The 22,918-nt window shown below is 39.0% G+C and overlaps 1 protein-coding gene across 5 annotated transcripts in view; it reads left to right on the forward strand.

The window, feature by feature from the left end:
* Window positions 1-22,918, forward strand: part of ARHGAP24 (Rho GTPase activating protein 24) — a 771,185-nt gene that overhangs the window by 565,134 nt on the left and 183,133 nt on the right. The window contains exon 1 of one of the 5 annotated variants that reach the window (XM_067736521.1): window positions 6,208-6,520. The exons of 3 other annotated variants lie outside the window; for them this stretch is intronic. The gene's annotated coding sequence lies outside the window, so the exon portion shown is untranslated. Of the gene's footprint in view, window positions 1-6,207; window positions 6,521-22,918 lie in introns of those variants that run through there. One more of the 5 variants, XM_067736524.1, reaches the window with a different exon arrangement.

Below are 22,918 nucleotides of genomic sequence, written 5' to 3' on the forward strand. Positions count from 1 at the left end.
ATTATGTAGTATTCTTCTTTGTCTCTTCTAATAGTCTTTATTTTAAAGTCTACTTTGTCTGATATGAGAATTGCTACTCCAGCTTTCTTTTGGTTTCCATTTGCATGAAATATCTTTTTCCATCCCCTTACTTTCAGTCTGTATGTGTCTCTAGGTCTGAAGTGGGTCTCTTGTAGACAGCAAATATATGGGTCTTGTTTTTATATCCATTCAGCCAATCTGTGTCTTTTGCTGGGAGCATTTAGTCCATTTACATTTAAGATAATTATCAATATGTATATTCCTATTCCCATTTTCTTAATTGTTTTGGGTTCATTATTGTAGGTCTTTTCCTTCTCTTGTGTTTCTTGCCTAGAGAAGTTCCTTTCGCAGTTGTTGTAAAGCTGGTTTGGTGGTGCTGAACTCTCTCAGCTTTTGCTTGTCTGTAAAGGTTTTAATTTCTCCATCAAATCTGAATGAGATCCTTGCTGGGTAGAGTAATCTTGGTTGCAGGTTCTTCTCCTTCATCACTTTAAATATGTCCTGCCAGTCCCTTCTGGCTTGCAGAGTTTCTGCTGAAAGATCAGCTGTTAACCTTATGGCGATTCCCTTGTGTGTTATTTGTTGTTTTTCCCTTGCTGCTTTTAATATGTTTTCTTTGTATTTAATTTTTGACAGTTTGATTAATATGTGTCATGGCGTATTTCTCCTTGGATTTATCCTGTATGGGACTCTCTGTGCTTCCTGGACTTGATTGACTATTTCCTTTCCCATATTAGGGAAGTTTTCAACTGTAATCTCTTCAAATATTTTCTCAGTCCCTTTCTTTTTCTCTTCTTCTTCTGGAACCCGTATAATTCAAATGTTGGTGTGTTTAATGTTGTCCCAGAGGTCTCTGAGACTGTCCTCAGTTCTTTTCATTCTTTTTTCTTTATTCTGCTCTGCAGTAGTTATTTCCACTATTTTATCTTCCAGGTCACTTATTCGTTCTTCTGCCTCAGTTATTCTGCTATTGATCCCATCTAGAGTATTTTTGTTTTTTTTTATTTTGCCGTACGCGGGCCTCTCACTGCTGTGGCCTCCCCCGTTGCGGAGCACAGGCTCCGGATGCGCAGGCTCAGTGGCCATGGCTCATGGGCCCAGCCTCTCCGCGGCATGTGGGATCCTCCCGGACTGGGGCACAATCCCGCGTCCCCTGCATCGTCGGGCAGACTCCCAACCACTCCGCCACCAGGGAATCCCTAGAGTATTTTTAATTTCATTTATTGTGTTGTTCATCATTGTTTGTTTCATCTTTAGCTCTTCTAGGTCGTTGTTAAATGTTTCTTGCATTTTCTCTATTCTATTTCCAAGATTTTGGATCATCTTTACTATCATTATTCTGAATTCTTTTTCAGGTAGACTGCCTAGTTCTTCTTCATTTGTTAGGTCTAGTGGGTTTTTATCTTGCTCCTTCATCTTCTGTGTGTTTTCCTGTCTTCTCATTTTGCTTATATTACTGTTTTGGGTCTCCTTTTTGCAGGCTGCATGTTCGTAGTTCCCGTTGTTTTTGTTGTCTGTCCCCAGTGGCTAAGGTTGGTTCAGTGGGTTGTGTAGGCTTCCTGGTGGAGGGGACTAGTGCCTGCGTTCTGGTGGATGAGGCTGGATCTTGTCTTTCTGGTGGGCAGGTCCACGTGTGGTGTTGTGTTTTGGGGTGTCTGTGGACTTATTATGATTTTAGGCAGCCTCTCTGCTAATGGGTGGGGTTGTGTCCCTGTCTTGCTAGTTGTTTGGCATAGCGTGTCCAGCACTGTAGCTTGCTGGTCGTTGAGTGAAGCTGGGGGCTGGTGTTGAGATGGAGATCTCTGGGAGATTTTCGCTGTTTGATATTATGTGTAGCTGGGAGGTCTCTTGTGGACCAGTGTCCTGAAGTTGGCTCTCCCACCTCAGAGGCACAGCACTGACTGCTGGTTGCAGCACCAAGAGCCTTTCATCCACATGGCTCAAAATAAAAGGGAGACAAAGTAGAAAGAAAGAATTAGTAGAACAAGAAAGAAAGAAAGAAAGAAAGGAGGGAGGGAGGGAGGAAGGAAGGAGGGAAGGAAGGAAAAAAGAAAGAAAGAAGATAAAGTAAAAAAAAGTAAGATAAAATACAATAAAGTTATTGAAATAAAAAATAATTATTAAGAAAAAAATTAAAAAAACACAAAAGAACGGACGGATAGAACCCTAAGACAAATGGTGGAAGCAAAGCTATACAGACAAAATCTCACACAGAAGCATATACATACACACTCACAAAAAGAGGAGAAGGGGAAAAGATAATAAATTCTGCTCTCAAAGTCCACCGCCTCAATTTGGGATGATTCGTTGTCTAAAGGAGGGAAGGAAGGAAAGAAAGAAAGAAAGAAGATAAAGTAAAATAAAATAAAATAATTAAAATAAAAAAATTATTAAAATAAAACAAGAAAACGGACGGATAGAACCCTAGGACAAATGGTGGAAGCAAAGCTATACAGATAAAATCTCACACAGAGGCATAGACATACACACTCACAAAAAGAGGAAAAGGGGAAACAATCATAAATATTGCTCTCAAAGTCCACCTCCTTAATTTGGGATGATTCGTTGTCTATTCATGTATTCCACAGATGCATGGTACATCAAGTTGATTGTAGAGCTTTAATCCGCTGCTCCTGAGGCTGCTGGGAAAGATTTCCCTTTCTCTTCTTTGTTCTCACAGCTCCCGGGGTTCAGCTTCGGATTTGGCCCCGCCTCTGCGTCGCCAGAGACCGTCTGTTCTTCGCTCAGACAGGACGGGGTTAAAGGAGCCGCTGATTCGGGGCCTATGGCTCACTCAGGCTGGGGCGAGGGAGGGGCACGGAGTGCGGGGCGGGCCTGCGGCGGCAGAGGCCCGCATGACGTTGCACCAGCCTGAGGCGCGCCGTGTGTTCTCCCGGGGAAGTTGTCCCTGGATCCCGGGACCCTGGCAGTGGAGGGCTGCACAGGCTCCCCGGAAGGGGGGTATGGAGAGTGAGCTGTGCTCGCACACAGGCTTTCTTGGTGGCGGCAGCAGCAGCCTTAGCGTCTCATGCCCGTCTCTGGGGTCCGCGCTTTTAGCTGTGGCTCGCGCCCGTCTCTGGAGCTCCTTTAAGCAACGCTCTTAATCCCCTCTCCTCGCGTATCAGGAAACAAAGAGGTAAGAAAAAGTCTCTTGCCTCTTTGGCAAGTCCAGGCTTTTCCCCGGACTGCCTCCCGGCTAGCCGTGGGGCACTATCCCCCTGCAGGCTGTGTTCACGCCGCCAACCCCAGTCCTCTCCCTGCGCTCCGACTGAAGCCCGGGCCTCAGCTCCCAGCCCCGCCCGCCCCGGCAGGTGACCAGACAAGCCTCTCAGGCTGGTGAGTGCTGGTCAGCACTGATCCCCTGTGCGGGAATCTCTCCGCTTTGCCCTCCGCACCCCTGTGGCTGTGCTCTCCTCCGCAGCTCAAAGCTTTCCCCCTCCACCACCCGCAGTCTCCGCCCGCGAAGGGGCTTCCTAGTGTGTGGAATCCTTTCCTCCTTCACAGCTCCCTCCCACTGGTGCAGGTACCGTCCCTATTCTTTTGTCTCTGTTTTTTCTTTTTTCTTTTGCCCTACCCAGGTACGTGGGGGGGTTTCTTGCCTTTTGGGAGGTCTGTGGTCTTCTGCCAGCGTTCAGTAGGTGTTCTGTAGGAGTTGTTCCACGTGTGGATGTATTTCTGGTGTATCTGTGGGGAGGAAGGTGATCTCCACGTCTTACTCTTCCGCCATCTTCCTGGAAGCTGAGAGGAAGCATTTGAGATGAGCTTTGAGTGCTGAGAAGGGGGATAGTTCTGTGAAGATATGAGGGAGGAACATGCTAGACAGATGGAACAACAGGTTAGGAAAGCAGCAGGAAAGATAAACAGGGGCGAAATGATGAAGAGCCTAGGAGGCTATGGTTAGGCATTTGGATTTATACGAAGGGCAGTGGGAAACTTATAGGGATGAAACAGGGAATGATGGGAAACTATTGGACCCTATGAACCAGGGGATAATGGGAAACCATTGGAAGGGATGAAGGAGAGTAATGATGGAAAACCATTGGATGATATGTAGCAGGGAATGATAGAAACCAGCAGAGGAGAGGAAGAGGGGAATAATTACTCTGGCTGCTGCTAGGAGACTGGATTGTGAGAGGAAATGGGCAACCAAGTAAGCATGTGCTGGAATTGGTTTAAGAGGGTTAATGCTTGAGATTTTTTATGTGCATCAGTCCCCTGGGCCTGTTAAAAACTTCCATGTATGAAAACTTCTCCCAAGCATAGAATAATCTAATAACTGTTCATGCATTCACTTCCCTTCACTGCTATCACAAAACTGCTCTCTGGGATTCTTTAGTACAAGCTTTCTTCTTACGTTACTGTAAACCTGAAAAGGAGGAGGAGATCAAGAGTTAGAGAATTCCGACTGCCTTGTCTGTGTTAATACAGTCTGCCCTGGAGTTCACCTCTGCCATAAGTACTTCTCCCATCAGTGGAATTCAACTCCACAGATTCCGTCTTCATAACACAGTGACTCTTCCCCTCTAAACTACCTTAGTATTCTGAAATTCAGAGCATGCCCAGTGTAGGGCAACCTGGAGTATGTCCAAGGGTCCTAAATATAAAGGGACAAAAAAGTTTTAAATGGTCGTATATCACTGTGCTATTTTAGATCGTGCTGAATTTCACATATTGACAGCGCTTGCTTCCCTCCCAATTCGTAGAAAGGAACCATGTCATGAATTACAAAGTAAGTTTGAGGGCCAATTTCCTGTTGCTTGCACTGGTCACCAAAATTGCTGGTTCTTTCTTTGCTTAACCTATTTTGAGAGACTTTGGTTCCTGAAGTCAATACCTATAATCTATTGTCTGTGGCTCAGCCCACTTCTGTTCTAAACAACCTGCTGGTATGTGACTTCTCTCTACACCTTTTTTCCTGAGTCCGCTCAACAACCCTGAATCCATCTAAATCTCTGTGTGTCTCCTCACAGCCTACTTCTCTTTCAAAGTTTTACTCACGCTTCCTTTCTGCCTTTTCTAACAGACAACAGGCAAAATGTTCAAATCAAAAAAGAAATAAAAGGAAAATATGGAAAACTTTAAGTAAGCCCAAGAAATACATATCAGTGTGTCAAACTTGTCATATTTGACATATTAGTGTTACGTATAAATGTAGATTAGATGTTAATGTCTGTGGAATTTCCCTTTGCATAGAGCACAATCAGACAGTTCAGAATAAAAGGAGAATAGGATTGTGCCATTGTGTCAAGAAGCACTTGGTTTTACGAGATTTCTCTCTCAGCATTTACGTGTTCTGAATATGAATTGCTTATTTGTCAGTGTTGTAAAAATGATACTGTATGCATTAATTACTCAGCATTTTGGAAAACATGTTTCAAAAAATCTAATCCAATTTTCATTTTAAAAAGTATACTTTTATAATTATTTGGTCACGTATAATAAATAATAGTCAAGAATAAACTTGTATGTGTGGTAAAAATTTTTCTGACAAATTGGAAGTGGAGATTTTTGGTAATAGTAATGTGTTTCCCGTTCGAGAGCCATGTAACAATACCACTGATACTGGGTAGAAATACTGAACACCTGTCACAGGTCCATCCCTTTCAGAAGTAGTTCTCTGTAAGCACTAAGGGATGTTCACATCCCCTGAAAAATGGCAACTCCTGAGTCATAAAAATATTCTGGAAAATCATCAGTGGAAAGATTATTTCCTAAGTATAAAAGAAATTAGGCATTATAGAGAGACTTTCACTCTTAAGGATTTTAAAGTGGAGGGAAATTTTTTTTTCTGAGAACAGATTGTTCTCACACTGTAATTGTGTTACTCATCCTGCCAGCTCATTTGGGTATTATACAAGGATACAGAGGAAAAAGCTAAACCATTTCCCCTCAGGTACACTAGCGTAGTAGAAAAAGCATTGAATTGGGAATTGTGAAACCTGGTAACTATTCTTAGCTGGCACGAATGAGCTATGTGAGTGACCTTGCACAAATCATGTTTTCTCTGGGCATCAGTTTCATTATTTATAAAATGAGGGCATTGGGTTAAATTATATTTAAGATCCTGTTGTGCTTTCTACGCTTCTCATTTTTAATTCTCCTTTTCTTTTTAAAAAAAATTTTTGTCTTTTTTCTGAATGCTCAAATACTACATTATTTAAGGTATATTTCCTGGCAGTTTTTTTTTTTTTTTTTTTTTTTTTTTCTTCCCTCCTAGTCTCTTTCTTCAATATATGGGATAGGAGGATACTGACTAAGTCTGAGGGGAAGGAGGAGGAATAAAATTAGCTACAGGAAGGGTTTATATCCCCCTCTACAAGAAAACTTAACTACAGCTACCACCGCTTTGAAAGGAATGGTTTATGTCCAAACAGCATTTTCCAGACAAGCTCTGTACTTTTTTGCCAACAGAATTAACTTTAAACTGAAGTCAGTAGACAGTTAAACAAGAGTCGGCACTGGAAACAGCTGTGAGTAGACAAGACCAGTTACTTATAAGGTACTGTTTTTTACTCACTGAAATCTCCTTCAGGGTTCATTTGTTTCGGGCACAAGTATTCTGTGGTCATTTGACCTTTTTCTCCCACTTTGCCTCTATTCTGAGAGAAAACACACTCTAAAATATCTTAGCTCTTTAGCTCTTTAGTATTGTTTTGTAGCTGTTGGTGGTTGAAGCTGCTCAGATTTTGTTTAGTTTTGTTTTCAGGAACCTAATAATTGTTGTTATTTTATTTTGAAGCTTAGTTTAACTTAGTCCTTTGTTTCTTCTTGTCATGGGTGGTTTTTATGTTTTATTGTTCATATCAAATAAAGAGGGATATGCTTTAATATTACAGAATGCTCTTGACCTGGGGGGAGGGGGGGCAGAGATTGGTTAATGCATCATCAGCTTCAAGTATAAAACCTATATAGCCAATCAGATAAGAGGACCAGCACAGGGCAGCTCCAGGCACTTTGGCTCAGTCGAGGCTCCCTGACCTCATTACAGCTTGGTGGGTCTGACCTGGAAAACACAAGCTTTTGAATTGGGGTTTTATCTTTAGTTTGTTTCTATACTTGTTAATTTTAACCCTTCCTTCCCTTTACCCCCATTTATCTTTAAAAATTCTGGTAAGCCTGCTTTTTTTTAAATGAAGTTTATCTTGTTAAGCTCATCCACCTTAAAGGGACAACATTTCTAAGAGTGATGTTTGCCATAAGATTTTAAATCACTGAGCTATGGAGGGGCTTTCGGAGCAGAAGAAGAGGAATAGCCCACGTGGCAGTGGAGTGGACAGAAAAGACCCCTTGTACCACTGTCATCTGAGATGTCACTCTTTCCCCAGAGGCCTGGTTAACTAATATATAGTATTTGCTGCTGGTCAATAAAAGGAGTTCTCTATCTGTGGACTTTCCAGAAAGAAATCTTACAAGTCTACCACTGAAAACTCCAAAAGTTTTAGAAAGGATTTAGCCATTTTTGGAGAGTCATCTTTCTGAAATCCACTATATATTTTGCTATCTCTCTGGAGGAGACTAAATTCAATTTAATGTTTTCTGAATTGCTCGGCATTCTCGTCATGAATACACATAATGGAATTATTCTATAATATAATAATACTTGGGGGCTCTATTCTGTGGTGTGTAAGCCTATTCTTATGTCAAAAGGTCACATAATTACTATGCTTTTAAAACTTGTTATATTATTCTTATAGGACATTTTTTATGTGTGTGTCCACCATCCATATGGAAATGGGATTTCATTACCTACTGATGTGGACAGTTTGCATTCTCTAACAACTGTCTTCAGCCTCAACCATCCCTTTGTAATTATTATTTCATTTGTGCTGTGCACAAGGAAACCAGAAAACAAACAAGTTTATAAAAAATTATGGAAGGAATGAGAGACAATAACTTTATCTGAAGACCCCAAGAGAATCTTTTATGAGGAAAGTGTAGAACCAAAGTACATAGACACAGTGACATCTATTTTAGGTGCTTAGGAGACTTGGTTTATGTCCAAGTTCTTAGTTGTGTTGTCATGGAAGTGGCTCTGGGATAACTACCTCATTCCTGCATCAAATACAGAAAGTGCTATTTGTTCTGCTTTTTTTTTTTTTTAATTTACTTATTTTATTTATTTATTTTTGGCTGTACTGGGTCTCTGTTGCTGTGCACAGGCTTTCTCTAGTTATGGCGAGCAGGGGCTGCTCTTCGTTGTAGTGCACACACTTATCATTGCAGTGGCTTCTCTTGTTGTGGAGCACGGGCTCCAGGCGCACGGGCTTCAGTAGCTGTGGCTCACGGGCTTCAGTAGCTGAGGCTCACGGGCTCTAGAGCGCAGGCTCAGTAGTTGTGGCGCACGGGCTTAGTTGCTCCATGGCATGTGGGATCTTCCCGGACCAGGGCTCGAACCCATGTCCCCCGCATTGGCAGGCAGATTCTTAACCATTGCGCCACCAGGGAAGCCCTGTTCTGCTTTTTATACAGTTATTGGAGACATGTGTCAAGGAATCAGTGACTAGCCAAATCCCAAGGGGTCTATAATATTAATTAATATTAATCAAGTACTATGTATTCTATTTTAGTCCCATTCACCCATATGCTATTCACATGCATGTATGACTGGGAAATAGCATAATACTGCTTTGTAGGAAAGAGAGAAAAGGAAAAAAAATCATCATCATCTAGTCTATGCAATTCTTCTGTGTGGTGATGATACTTTAGGGAAAAAAGAGGAATGCAAGGCTAATTGTCTCAATAATATCTTGGTTTCTTTAACTGCATCTTCTCTTGCAGCTTTTTTTTAAGCTGAAAAATACTGTAAAGCATTGAATTTAGTAGCTGAATATATGTTTTCTTATCTTCCAATATTTTTTATGTTGTGCATTTCAGAGCAAAATGAATCACTGGTTTCTCAATGATCTTGATAATTAATCCTATTCTACACAAGAAAAATATTAAAACTGGGTATATTAGACAGATACGTGAAGCTATAAGCTGAGTCCAGGGCAATTCTACATTCCAACTTTAATTAGAATCCACTGCTAATGACTTGATCATAGAGCTTTGTATAGAACTACATTGTGAGGCCTTTTGTATTGGAGGCCCTTTTTAAACTTAAGCTGTTTTTTTAAATACAGATTTCTCCTAGTCACCGTAGAAATTGTTCTAGATGTTAAAGCATCTTGTGGTGTATATGACAAAGTCTTTCTGTTTGAAACAATGAATTAAGGACTGCCTTTTGTCTGCAACAGTGAATTTAGGGTCTACATAAATTTAGAAACATTGTCTAAAAGATAGAGATTTTTCCCTCCCTCCTTCTTTCAGTTAAATGGCATGAGTTATTTTAAAATAAAATGATATTCTAATTGAAACATAACTCTTTAAATTTGAAAGTATACTATTGTTATTTTAAGTCAATATGATGAAGGTTTCCCTTACTTGACTATTTCAGGTTAATCAGAATTTAATTTTCACATTCATACCTAATTAGGAAATTTTATATATGATGCATATTTTGCATGAGAACTATATTACCACAACATCTAAACGTAAAATCCCTGAGGGCTTCCCTGGTGGCGCAGTGGTTGAGAGTCCGCCTGCCGATGCAGGGGACGCGGCTTCGTGCCCTGGTCCAGGGGGATTCCCCCATGCCGCAGAGCGGCTGGGCCCGTGAGCCATGGCCGCTGAGCCTGCGCATCCGGAGCCTGTGCTCTGCAACGGGAGAGGCCACAACAGTGAGAGGCCCTCGTACCGCAAAAAAAAAAAAAAAAAAAATCCCTGAAAACTTAATGCCATTAGGAATACACACTTGGGAAGACTTCTATTTAGAAAATGCTTTATCAAACTAGTAAAGGAAGAAAAAGCTAAAATAAATTAACACATGACAGTGTTCACTGATAATGCCTTGTAAGGATCCTTTTTAACATAACCTCGTGAGGATTCTCCAGAAGTCTCAGAAGCTAGCCCCTCATGAACTAGAATTCAGTGAGCAAGATGTATGTGTTCCAAGGGGCTGTCAAGCTTAATGCTGTAGGTTGTGAGCTAGGGAGAGAAGCTGTTGATATTTCCTAAATTGCTGAACAGAGAGATAATTGATTTGTTCCCATAAAAATCTGCATTTAGTTTATTTTCAATTACAACCTCTCAGGAAAGAAGAGATGCTCAAACTGACTGAACTACATCCTTATATATTGGCCTTTGTTTAATGTACTAAATTGGTACTTCTAGAGAATTTAAAAGGTGATGTGGTCAAAGACTAAGGTTCTTTTGGTATGTCTTAGTCATGCAATAAGTGTTTGTTGAATGAATATAACTTAAAACGGTATTAACAAATAACATGATACTAAAACCATATGTTTTACTTCATATTTTATTATTGGAGTATTTGTTATTTAGTTTACTGCTGGGTCGTGCTAAAACATGAAAACTTCATTAGACAATGCCATTTAACAAATTAGGAAATTGCTGTTAGCACACAGTAATTTGGAACTGTACATTTCTATGAAGAAAAAGCATCAGGTGCCTATTGTCAAAAATAATTTAAAAAGCAGAGTTGGAGGAAACGGAGGTGTCAGCCATTTTCCTTTACCCCTTTCCCGTTGCGGAGCACAGGCTCCGGACGCGCAGGCTCAGCAGCCATGGCTCACGGGCCCAGCCGCTCCGTGGCATGTGGGATCTTCCCGGACCAGGGCACGAACCGGTGTCCCCTACATCGGCAGGCGGACTCTCAACCACTGCGCCACCAGGGAAGCCCTACCCCTTTTTTGTTTGGTTTATTTTGCTGAAGGTACTGTGGGATTTATAATACATTTGCTACAGCAGATGTTGCTAGCATTTGATTGTATTAATATTATATATATATATATATATTTTGTGGGGAGACAGTAGGAAATTAGAAGAATAAATAAATGTGTCTGAGTCTAAGACAATTTTACAAGCCAAATATTATTTTGGTGATCTTAAAATTTAAAAAAAAACTTTAAAGATTATATAAGTTAGAAAGATCTAGGCAAACACTGACATCTTTCCAAACTAACAAAAAATAATAGTAATTCTAAGGAGCAATTTTCATGTTTCTGTAGCTTCTATCTCCAACCTGCTTGCTTTTGAATATGTTTAATATCAAGCGTGTCTTCTGTGGTCCTTCTCTGCAACATGGTGCTAGTCCAGCAGGGAAGACGGCACTTATAGGTCCTCCTTCTCCACACATGAAAACATTGTAAGTAGAGTTGAATGCAGTGGAAATGAAAACAACCTTCTTGTAAACCTCAAATGTAAAATGCCTTTCCCAACTCACAAGGGAGTTAACAATTATAATGGTTATAAAGAGAGTGACAAAATAAATTATTCTCACCAATTCCACTCTCTAGAAGATTAATTCCTATTGTGAGACTTCTTTCTGTATCTATGTACATAATACAGTACCAACATTTTGTTTCATCTTATTTTTACAAAATTGGCTTAACACTGCACATTTGATTTCCACCTATTTCATGTAACATTTTATTGGCAACTTTTTCTATATCATTCAGAACACTTTGGAAAATAGATAATTGACAAGTGTATAATATTCCATTCTATGACTATACCGTACATAATAGAATATGTGCCCCCATCTTTGGGAACCCATGTTGTTTCAGTGTGTTCTTTGATAAACAAAATAAGGATAAGCATTCATTTACATATGATTTTTGTTCATTTGATTATTTTAGAGCTGTAATGACTTAGAAATTAGCAAGTCCAAATCTCTCTTTTTACAGAGTAGGAGAACTAAGTCCGGAAATATTACTCATCTAGAATCCAGGCTTCCAGCTTTCAGTCTAATTTCTATATTCATCCAGAAGAAGTAATGACTGGGCGATAAATTTATTCAGGGGCAAGAGGTGAAAGCATAATTTCCTTCTGTCTGAGTAAGAGGTCAACCATGTACCCTATTCTCTGAAAATCCTCAGGGAACGGAAGAGTTCTCATACTAAAGAAAGAACTCAAAATTCCATGCCAGAAGTCTTTATTAAACAAGGGGTGATAAACATATAATAGCTATGGGAACATTTTTAAATAGCTGTCATTTCATTAATGAGTATTTGCTAAAGAATTTCCTGGGCCACTGGTGTTTATGGAACTTTTAAACAAAATATTTATGAAGATGAAACCAGGCCTTACTTCATAAATTATATCCTTTTACTTGCACCTTTGCTTTTCCTCAGGGTACAACCAATGTTCAAGCCTCTGCTACACTAAACAAATACACACTCAGCTTTCTCAACCAAGCTTTCTCTTCTTGGTGCCAAGAAGAATTTGCATTTTCTGCCTCTGCTTCCTCGCCTCCCTCTGACTCTATAACTCTTTGCAGTTTGGCATTTATTTCTATCACAATACTGAAAATTTCTCTCAGAGGTTGCTAATGATGGTTAATTAATGGTTAAATCCAACAGCTTCTTATCCTTGTGCCCACCTCTGCTTTTTCTACCATTTATACTATTTCCTCTTCTTGAAATATTTCTGTCGTGAGATGTTAGGGATCTTGTACTGGCCTGTACTTCCATTTCTTTTTTCTTCACTCTCTTCAGAGGGCTCCTGTCTTCTTCCCACCTCCTTGTGTGTTTGTTTTATTTCCCCCCATTATACTTTCTTCCTCAGAAGATTGCATCCAGTCTCACGGCTTCAACTTAAAGGCCAATCTAGAGATCTGGTCAGCAAGACCTCTTCTAATCCATACTTTATACAAGTTATAATAAAGGTCCCCTTCCTCTGGATGCACAATGCTTTGACTTGGCAGGGAACTGGGCTGTATCTCAGCCCCAACTTGTCTGTACAACCTTACGTAGTTGCCCTGCTAGTCAGAGCCTCCTATACAATGCTGTCTCCAGCAATGGAGGTATTCCAGTGCTTCAAACTCCTTATCTTACCCCAGCTCAAACCAGCCCTTCATCTTTATCTCCTTCCTCACTTCCTATACAGTCAGGTGATGGTGATTATAGAATTAAAAAATGTGTATTCCCAGCATTTTTTCCTCTTCATTCTCATGGCCACCATCTTGCTCAGAATTTAATTATCTCCCTAATACTTTACCACTCCAGTCCATCTTCCACACTACTGGCAATTTAGAAGAGATATATATGTATATTCTCCCTCAATTTTTCAGTGAGTTCTTAGTAGAGGGTTAAGAGCAAGGGCTATGGAGCTGAATTTCAGGACTTGAGGCCCAGCCCTGGCACAATTTACAGGTATCATCCTATGCAAGTTACTTAATATTTCTAAGCTTTCATTTTCTCACATAAAATAAGGGTTCCAAAAATGGCTAACGTGCATAAGTTCTAGCTAGTGCTCTGTACACTTCCGGCACATTCCTTCCTTCCTTCAATACTCAAAAGAGCAAATTTTATTATATTTACACTAAACATCCTTAAAAAGTGAAATCCAATTAATCTTTTTTTTTCCATTTTTTTTTTCAATTAATCTTAAACTGTTTTATTCTTCATGAGTTCAATTTGGTTTTTTGAAGAAACCCACACTAAAGTTAAACCCAGATAATACCAATGATCTTAGCCCAATTGCAAGTGATGGTAAAACAAAGGTAAGTGGGTGTTGCATTTCATTTTGAGACAAAGGCATCTCCTGTCCCATTATTTTCTTTTAAGAAAGGAGAGCAAGAAAAGTTAAACAAAGTGGGTTTTTTTCTTTTTTAATAACTACGAACTACATGATGGAAATAAACACTTTTCTTTTATATTTATATGTGGTTTTCTTTATTCTTTACGACTCAACCTTATAGTCACAAAGCAAACAAGTGGAGTAGCCAGAAGTCTATCCTAGGTTTTTTGATAGTAGGCTCCCTGCCTCATTTGCATACTGCTTCTCTTTCTTTGAAGTTAAGATTCCATGCAGTGACATGGTCAAATTTGATCAGAAATACTCCAAAGTAATGATTAAGGGTTTTCAGATGTATGCCATGAATATTATTTCACTATAGTTTTAACCGTAAGCAATGAGTTAATTTAGTTTTTCCAAATTGATACATGTCTGTCACTTTGGATAGATAAACTGACCATTTGCCCTTGTATCCAATATGGGTTTTTTAAAAGCTATGCTAGTGTCTCCTTCAGTGCTTTCCCCCAGAGACTGCTAAGTTATTTCTGTCAGAGGACTTAGACTCTTTCTTAGCATCAAAGGGTTCTGTGGCTTATTTCATGTCCTTAATCAGCTCATTAATTACTTATAAATGGAAGTTGCCTAAATCATATAATAGGGAAGTTGGATGGGATCTTAAAGATCTTGTAATTGAGCCCCCCCCCCATATGTCAAATGACCAAAACAGTCCAAAGTAGGCTATGTGACTTATCCATGATCATAAAGCAAATCTAGAACATGTTTCCTCTATAAGAACATCTACCTTACAGTTATGCTGGCAACTTCTTGGAATATTAATTCATTGAACAGTCTCAACATTACATAGAATAAGCCTGAGTCTTCTCTCCTCCCTCTATCTTTCTGTGTCAGCAGGACTCGTTCACTCTAGTATGTATATTAGAGATCCATTCACAGGAACTGCTTTTTGGTAGAGAAAGCCTTCCAAGCACTTGACTTTAAACTTCTTTAACTCCTGAAATGGGAATTAGGGACATACATACCAACTAGAATAATGAAATATTTATGAATTATCCCCAAAGTGCAACTTCCAATGCTCCACAGTGCTCTCTGCAGTAAAGCTCTGTGTGTCAGAGATATACATGTACATTTCAAAATAGTATGAACATTATGTTATGGCAGTTTTATGATATGAAAACCTGTATTGCTTATGAACACACACAGAGATTGGAGGAAATGGCTCAGGATAACTAACTTGATAAGAGTGAATGTTTCCCTCCTGTCAGGTTTGTCCCCATCTCTGCCATCTTCTCATATGAACACCTGGAGTCAGCATCTCTGCAGCCTCCCCTTTGTGTTATTTGCCACACATAGGCGGTCTTTCAGCCTAGACCATAGTTCCTCAGTCTTGTCTTTCTAGAAATCACTACCTCTTCTTAGATGGTCTCCCTGATTCCATCCGTACCCTTTAATCCCACAGCACTCTGCTATGGCTTCCATTGCTTTGCACTTTAACTTCTTACTTACTGGTCTACTTCCCTAGCTCTGCTATACTCCGAGCTCCTGGAGGCCAGGGGCTTTGTCTTACAGGTTTTTTGACCAGTGTACAGTACAGTGCCTGACAGGCAGACGCCAAATTTAGGGGCCCGATATTACTCTAGTCTTGTTGTTACAAAGGTACATAAATCATGTGCAAGGTTTTCCCATATAATGATATGTTGAAGGATGGGCCAACCTGTCTCACTAGACATCTGGTTACCAACTGGAAAGTAAAAAGACACAGGCAAGAGAATATGAGCTTGCTTCTTTTTCCCTCTGGGTAGAATATTCCAGGTTTTTGCTCTCTATATATTTTATTTCATATTTACTCAGATTTCATGATAAAGCAGATGAGCTTTTTTTTTTGCCACCTTCACTCATTTTGCCATTCAGGTTAGGGTTAGGGTTAGTTTTATTAAAATTTGTTTATTTTAGCTTCTTCACCATTTGTGAGAGTTTCGGCAATCCCTTTATATGATGGAGGCTTAGACTCAGTGCTGACATTCAAGAAGTAGTTTGAGATATTCATTCATGGTCTATCCCCTTATATTCGCTCAAATTCCATTTGTTTTTATTACAAATATTGCCTCAGGAAAGGGATAATTCAGAAAGAAATGTTTTGGATATTTTTGTTTGTAACAGCTTTTGAGTTTCAAAAAGCTAACTCCGTAAATCCTCAGGATCCAGTTTAAATTATAACAACAACAACAAAATAAAACAGATCCTTTATTCCATCCCCAAGATCAGATAATGATTCTCATGGTAGTGGGACCAAAGGGAAACATCAGAGGGAAGCAAAGGGACATTAGATGCTTGGACGATGGTGGGTTCCAAGTAAGGGCTCCATGTTCTGCCACCCTCTCTCCCACTCCCTGAGCCGGACACATGGGAGACAGACCTGAAAACCTGGATATGACTGGGGGAACGTAGAGGAATCTGTGAATCACTTCCTATATGAAGTGCGTGAAGGTTATAAAATGAATCATTTTTTAGTGCTGCTCTGTGTGGTGCCAGGTCATTAGACATGAGTATCTAGGCAAACATATCCAAAACAGCCTCCCAGCTTATCCCCACGCCCTCAATGCAGCCAGGAGGAGAAGAGAAGGGGCAACATGAGAGTCAAGCCTGCAGAAGCCAGGAGCCAGGACAAAGAGGACTTAGTCCCTGGGCCTGTGGACTGAAGTCCAGGAACAGACCAGGAAGGTAGAAATCAGCATCTCAGAGATGTCCGTGTGTGCAGAGGATGATGACCACAGACCACTTTGCCACTCTCCCCCATCCCAGACATGGAACCCTAGATGTTTGCTCCCGAGAAAGTGAGGGCCCTGGATTAACCAAGATTAAGCTTCAGTCACTTGATAGTATAAAAGAATAAGAAGTTACACTTTATACACCTGACTTTGTAAACCAACATCCATTACTTCCTTCTACAGAGATCATTTTTTTTTAAACTTAAACCAATTACTTTTTTGTCTGTGTTGCTATAGAAAATGCTAGTGTGGAAGTAATGGTTTGTAATCTTATTACGCTATTCTTGTTTTTCTTTGAAGTGGGAGACATATCAAGGCCAGAAAGGCAAAGTGTAGGCTTTGACCTGTGTTGAGCTTGAGCGTAGAAGTGAGAGGACTAGGAAATGAAAAGAATAATCTTATAGGAGAATCTCTGCATGAGACAGCTTAATAGAGCTTCATATTTTAGTTTCCATTTCATCCAAATTCTGATCTCTAAGGACCAGAAACATCTGTTATCTTTCTATTCCTCACTGGTGTTCTCTTAAGTGATACGGAGCAAATGCTGAAATTTTGGTGATTTGCTCACGATTGTTGCCTGTCTAAAAGTGCCTTATAAACTGAGCCCATACTGGTAAATGAGTGATCCTTACCCAAGTTCTTAAAGCACAGCTAAGCTGCCCAAAAAGTAATATCTGCTCCAAGTCTAAGGGCTCCATACAGAAAGGAAAAAATCACTTACTGACTTTCTGAGGAGTTTACAGTTTACTCAAAGAATAAATACTGAATTTTCACTTGCAAGAACTTCCCCTATGAAGATCTAAGTCTTGAGGAGTTCTTAATTTAATGACGGGAGAATTTTCCAACTCCCGTGACCAGTGAAAATTTAGGTTTTCACTGGTCCTCTGGGACATCTACGGAATTTCTTGGCCAAAACTTGGTAACCTCCTATGTATGGCCCAGTTTCCTACTGCTTAGTGTGTTACCTTAGACAGAGAGGGGGGAATATGCAGAAGTAGACTTGTGTGCATGGGTGGGACCAGAGATTGTCACTCCATGTAAGTGCAGATGCAGGCTCTGAACAAAAATCTTTTCTGTGAGGCCAGACATGGCATCTGCCAGGTTTAACAACACTGGGGTATAATTTGGGGAAGCACTCAGCATCACAGATACAAAGATGTGGCAAATGAGGTCCAGTCCATCAGAGAGAGCAAGATAGCAGGCAGTCAAAGAACAGGTATACTAAACAGGTCAAGCAGGCTTTTGTTTTCAGGGAAATCAGTCAGCAGATTGGCTGGAGTTCATGGATAGGACTCTTCTTAAGGGTGAAATGGAAAGCAAGATGCAGGCTCATTGAGCACCTGAGTACTAGACACTAGATAGGAATTAACACACTAAAAAAAGCAAGAACTCAGGTTACAATAGGAGATCCCAAATCTGCGGGGCAGGGCTGAGCTATCAGTGAGTCAAATGGTAGTAGAGAGAAGTAAATTACAGGTATTGGTAATCCCAGAAAACCAGATATTCTGCAGGGCTATGCCTATTCCGGACTTCTGATATTCAGGGTAGACTACCAGAAAGACTTAGGGGATGGCACACACATTAGTGCCAGCCATTTCAGCTGTTGCTGGAGATTATGATAGCCCCCTTCCTGAAATGCAATGTTAAGGAGTCTTCAAAATCCCCTTGAGAAGTCCTATTAAAGTGCCATCCATATGATGCTTTCTCTTCCAAGACTACTAGATTCTTATATCCCCTTGCTTTAAGATCTAAGTAAGGATGTTTACTTGTCTGAGTTTCTGGCCTGTCTTCCAATGCCCTGATTTTAAATATTTCTTTCTCTTGTCTTCTTTCAGTTACTCCCTGAGTGTTAGATTTTTGTAGCAGGTGAAAAAGTTACCTGAAGAACTTAGAAAGCAGATTTCTGGTCCTCTGCCCACATTGTCTGCTTCAGTTACTCTGGTATACGGTCCTGAAATATGTATTTTAACAAAAAGCCCAGGTGATAATGATGCGGGTGGTCCATGGACCACACTTTGAAAAGCACTGCTTTAAGTTACCAAAATATCTTGGGAATTTTGACACATCATTAGCTATAGTACAGACCTCAGACTGCTTGTTGCTCCCCATGTAGCAGCACAAATCATTCCTTATCACACCATATATTTTGATTTTGGGTGATGAAGATGGTCCCCATAACAGTATCCTGGGCCAAAATATTGAGAGTTTTAGGATATAATTCAAAATTCAAGATAGATTGCATTTTGGCTGTCTTTAATTTTATTGTTATCTATAATTTAAAGGGCAATTTATTTTTATTGAAATTTAGATCTGTTCTGGGATATGAAAATGGTTTCAATTTATACCTAAATATAAGATTATATCTTTTACTCTTCCCAGAGTGAGATATCTCTCTTTCTAGTTTACTAGAGAACTGTTCTTTCAACTGCAGGCATAAAGACAGCTGCAGACTCTTGGTATAAATTAAAAAGGAGTATTTGGGATATTTTCAGTGTCTCTTTCAGAATTGGAAGCTGGGCAACAAGCAGTCAACACATATGGGAAATATTTACATTGCCTGAGTGGGCTCAAGTTTGATGTAGCATAAATGGTATTTTCAAGAGCTCCAGTTCCCCAGATTTTCCATGGCTGCAGTATATGTCTTGTCTCTACTGAGAAATATGCTAGTCTAGGGAGTAATGAATAAGCATTCTTCCAGGCACTGTACTCATAGCCCTTTGTTTTTGGCCACGTTTAGTGTGACTGTTTCACGTATGATTTTGTTCTTCATGAGCTGGATTGGAAAAAATGAAAACCTGGTCTAAAAATAAATATACCAGGCACTTAACCACTGATCAGTAAACATTTGTTATAACTAGGGTCTGTAAGATCCAAATAGCAGGCTCGTGCCACCTACTGAGAGTCCAGTGCTGGTCAAAATTCTGTTCTGTGTTTACCATTTTTAACCCAACAAGGAGGTAAAAGGAATCACAGAAAGGAAGGAATTGCATAAGGTAATGTATAAAGCAAATTGTCAAAAAAAAAAAAGAAAGTAGATAGAATTTGAACTAAATGTTCATATTTTGGGAATTCATGCAATCTTCTTAAAAATGTTTTGATAATGGCCTTATCAGAATTTTCAGTGTTTTAAATGCTGCTGCTGTAGCATATTCAGGTAAATCATAAAGGCATATTTGGGGGTAAAGATAGGAACCAATAATGTAATATATTGCTTTCTTCCAAAAATGGTTGGGATTTGAGAGGTAACCCCAGAAAAGAAATTATAGGTGTTAAAATACTGTCACAAATTGTGTTTGCCAAATATTTTCAGCTCTCTGTTCTCTGAGCAGAAGTGATGTGTAACTTTGTTTGGCCAATGAAAAATGAGCAGAAGTGATGTGTCTCACTTCCAGGTAGGAGTTTTAGGTGCCACTGTCCAGGTCACCGTGTGCCCTTCCTACTGCTCTGGGATTGTGGGAGCACATATTAGGGTCCTTGAATGAGTGTGATGAGCTGAGGCTCCTGCTGACCCACAATGGACAATAGTGTAAGTCAGAAATAATTTTTGTTATGGAACTGGTTGTTTGTGCAGCATCACTTAGCCTATCCTGACTAGTAAAGATATAGACATGGAGGCAAAAAAAACTAAAACAAAACAAAATGAAACATAAAACCCCAAAACCAAAACCAAACAAACAAAAATCCCTCTTCAAGTGTTTGTATAGAAAATGGGATTTCCCAAGTAAAGAAATAGGTTATCAATAATGTACAATTGTGCATTGTAGGTCACTTAAGAGAGCTCTAGAGCCAGCCTGATGGGAAGAATTGTGCTTGTTCAATTTTGGAGTCAGGTCTGAATTTTAAGGAACTAAAAATTATATTAAAAAAGATTCGTGTTCATTGATATATGTATTAATGAGAAGTAACATACAATAAAACTGTCAACAATGATGATATTCGAAAATTAAGAATTGAAGTGAATGGGATAGAGATTCTACTTTTTTTTTCAAGAATTCAAACTTTTCTTTGAAAGAGCTTGAAACAATTTTATATTTAAAAGTACAAATATGGGAAAATTTACTGCCATTCCCCAATAAAAATCTAAAACTTTAATAATTTTTTTTATAGTTCATTTTCTTTTTTTTTTTTTAACATCTTTATTGGGGTATAATTGCTTTACAATGATGTGTTAGTTTCTGCTTTATAACAAAGTGAATCAGTTTTTAATAATTTTTAAAACTGTGTTTTAGATAAAACATGGTGATCAGGATTAAGAAAATTCAGAATATGCTTGTCCTGAAAAAGCAACCAAAATCAAGGATTTAGAAGGAAATGTAGTATCATAATTTACCTGTATAAAAGCCAAGGCACATATGATCTACTCATAGCATAGATTGCTTTGAAGAAACTTGCTCATTAACTGTAAATATAATTTTTAATTCCAGTAAAGTCTAAGTATGTTAGAGTATGTTCCAATTCTTGATTCACTGCATTATCTTTTAAAATTCTCTCATTTCTTGCAGTTTTCCCCAAAGTCTATCTGAACCCTCAGAATTTTTTTCCTGAAATCCAACCCATGTCCCCTCCTTTTTCTTTTATCCTTTTAAAATCCTCTCTTCCTGCTTCAAGCAGTTTCTTTCCTTGATCTTCTCAGCTTTCTCTACCCATTACCCAAATTCTATAAAACTGAAGCCAAGAATGAAGCAGAGAGACTGAATATTCTTTGGAGGGAAAAAGGCCAAGAGTCAAAGACAAAAATGCTCTGTAGCAATCAAGAAGAAATAATATATGAAAAAATTATAATATACATTTTCCTTTTGTTTTTGTCCCTATGCTTGATGTAGTTATGAGGGTTAAACTTTCAAGGAACTAGCCTTTGCTTATCCTGGGAGCAGCCCACTGGTTATTTCTATAGAGACAAGCCTCTTTTAAATGCAGATATTGTGGTTTTCCCCTAAAAGGAGCTGGAACTAATAAAAGGATAAACTATATGCTCCAGCCCAGCCCGCTATGGAGTACACACCTTAATGGTATTTTGAAAGGTATTATGACAATTTATGGATAATGTTCCAAAATGCTAATCACTCAGAAAACATTTCCGGTGTGTCTTTCCTCCCAGCATCATCCCTGTTTGGCTTTATTTTCATAGGAAATATCCGATCTCGAAGAGCTACTATATTTCCTATTTCAGAAATCCAAATCATCAAGCTGATTTATGACAGTAAGTTTGAAGCTCTGTCAGACCTCATTGTCATGCACCACTGAAGTACATCAACAAATTGCACCCATCAACTAATATTTGGACTTGTTTAACTCCCTGTCATTATTTAATTAGGCTCAAAAATGTCACTGTAGGCAAAGAACTCACTGTTTTTCTGTACTTAAGAAATTCTTGTTGAAATGGAGGAATATTTTTTCCTGGCCCCATAAATTAGAGACAGTAAGATAAATAGAGAGTTGACAGATATACAAGAAGCAAAGTTAGCTCCCAGTTATATAACACCAATAAATTATTAAAGAATGAAATTTTGTCTTAGCTGGAGGTCATAAATGTTTCAGCCTACACTATTCACTACCCTCTACATCTATGAACAAGAAGTAGTACAGAATATATGAGCTTTAACTTCGTCTAGATAATAAGTTTGGTGCACTTGGTTGAGTATGAACTATCTCAAAAATGTATACTTCAAGAAACTGCCATTATAGGAAAAAAAACCTGCTGGCAACAATTCTAATTGTTCATTTACAGTAAGTTTCTGTGAAGAGGAGTCCTTAAGGAAACAAAGTTAAGCATGTGTTATGTCTCTAAACCTTAAGAGGATGGCTTCTTCGAGATATCTGCTTTGATCTGGGGACATGGTTTTAAAATACAGGGTCTGGATGGATACGAAGCTTACAAAACATAGCCCAGATAAATGAAGATAAGGTTAGTAGAAATTTTAAACGATATTTCCCACAGAATAATCAAAAGATAGGATAGTCCTTCCTCTTTTAATTCTGTTTATGGTACATGGCAAACTCTTTTCCATCACATTCTATTTTTAAACAAGTCTTCAAAGCTTTAAAATTATGACCCTCAGTTTGCATATACTCTTTTTTAACCTTAGATAAAATATGTGACAGAATGAGATTAGGCTATTCCCTGTCACAAAAAAATAGAATGCTCTTGTGTATTCTTTGAAAAGAAGAAATTAATAGTCCCTAAGAAAGTTTTCTTTAATATTAATCCACTATCTACAGCACACTAGGTGTTGCCCAAAACACACACGCACACACACATACGCACACAAACACACACGAAGCAGTACCTTCTTTTTGCAAATTTATGATTCATTGTCAGCACGTATCATACAAGAAAAGGAATAGCGCAATGATAGGGGTATAAATAAGAAGATTTCAAAGGAAATTTATTGAGGTTTCACCTGAGAAGAAAGTGTTGTGATTTATTTAACAGTATGAAGTAATGATTAAGAGTTACCGTATAGCTCTTGCCATTTTCTTTAGGGAATAGTATTCCTTATGCTGAGGGGGAAAGGCAAGTTTAATAACTTAATGAG

Source organism: Pseudorca crassidens, chromosome 4 (genome assembly GCF_039906515.1).
Source record: "Pseudorca crassidens isolate mPseCra1 chromosome 4, mPseCra1.hap1, whole genome shotgun sequence".
Lineage (NCBI taxonomy): Eukaryota > Metazoa > Chordata > Mammalia > Artiodactyla > Delphinidae > Pseudorca > Pseudorca crassidens.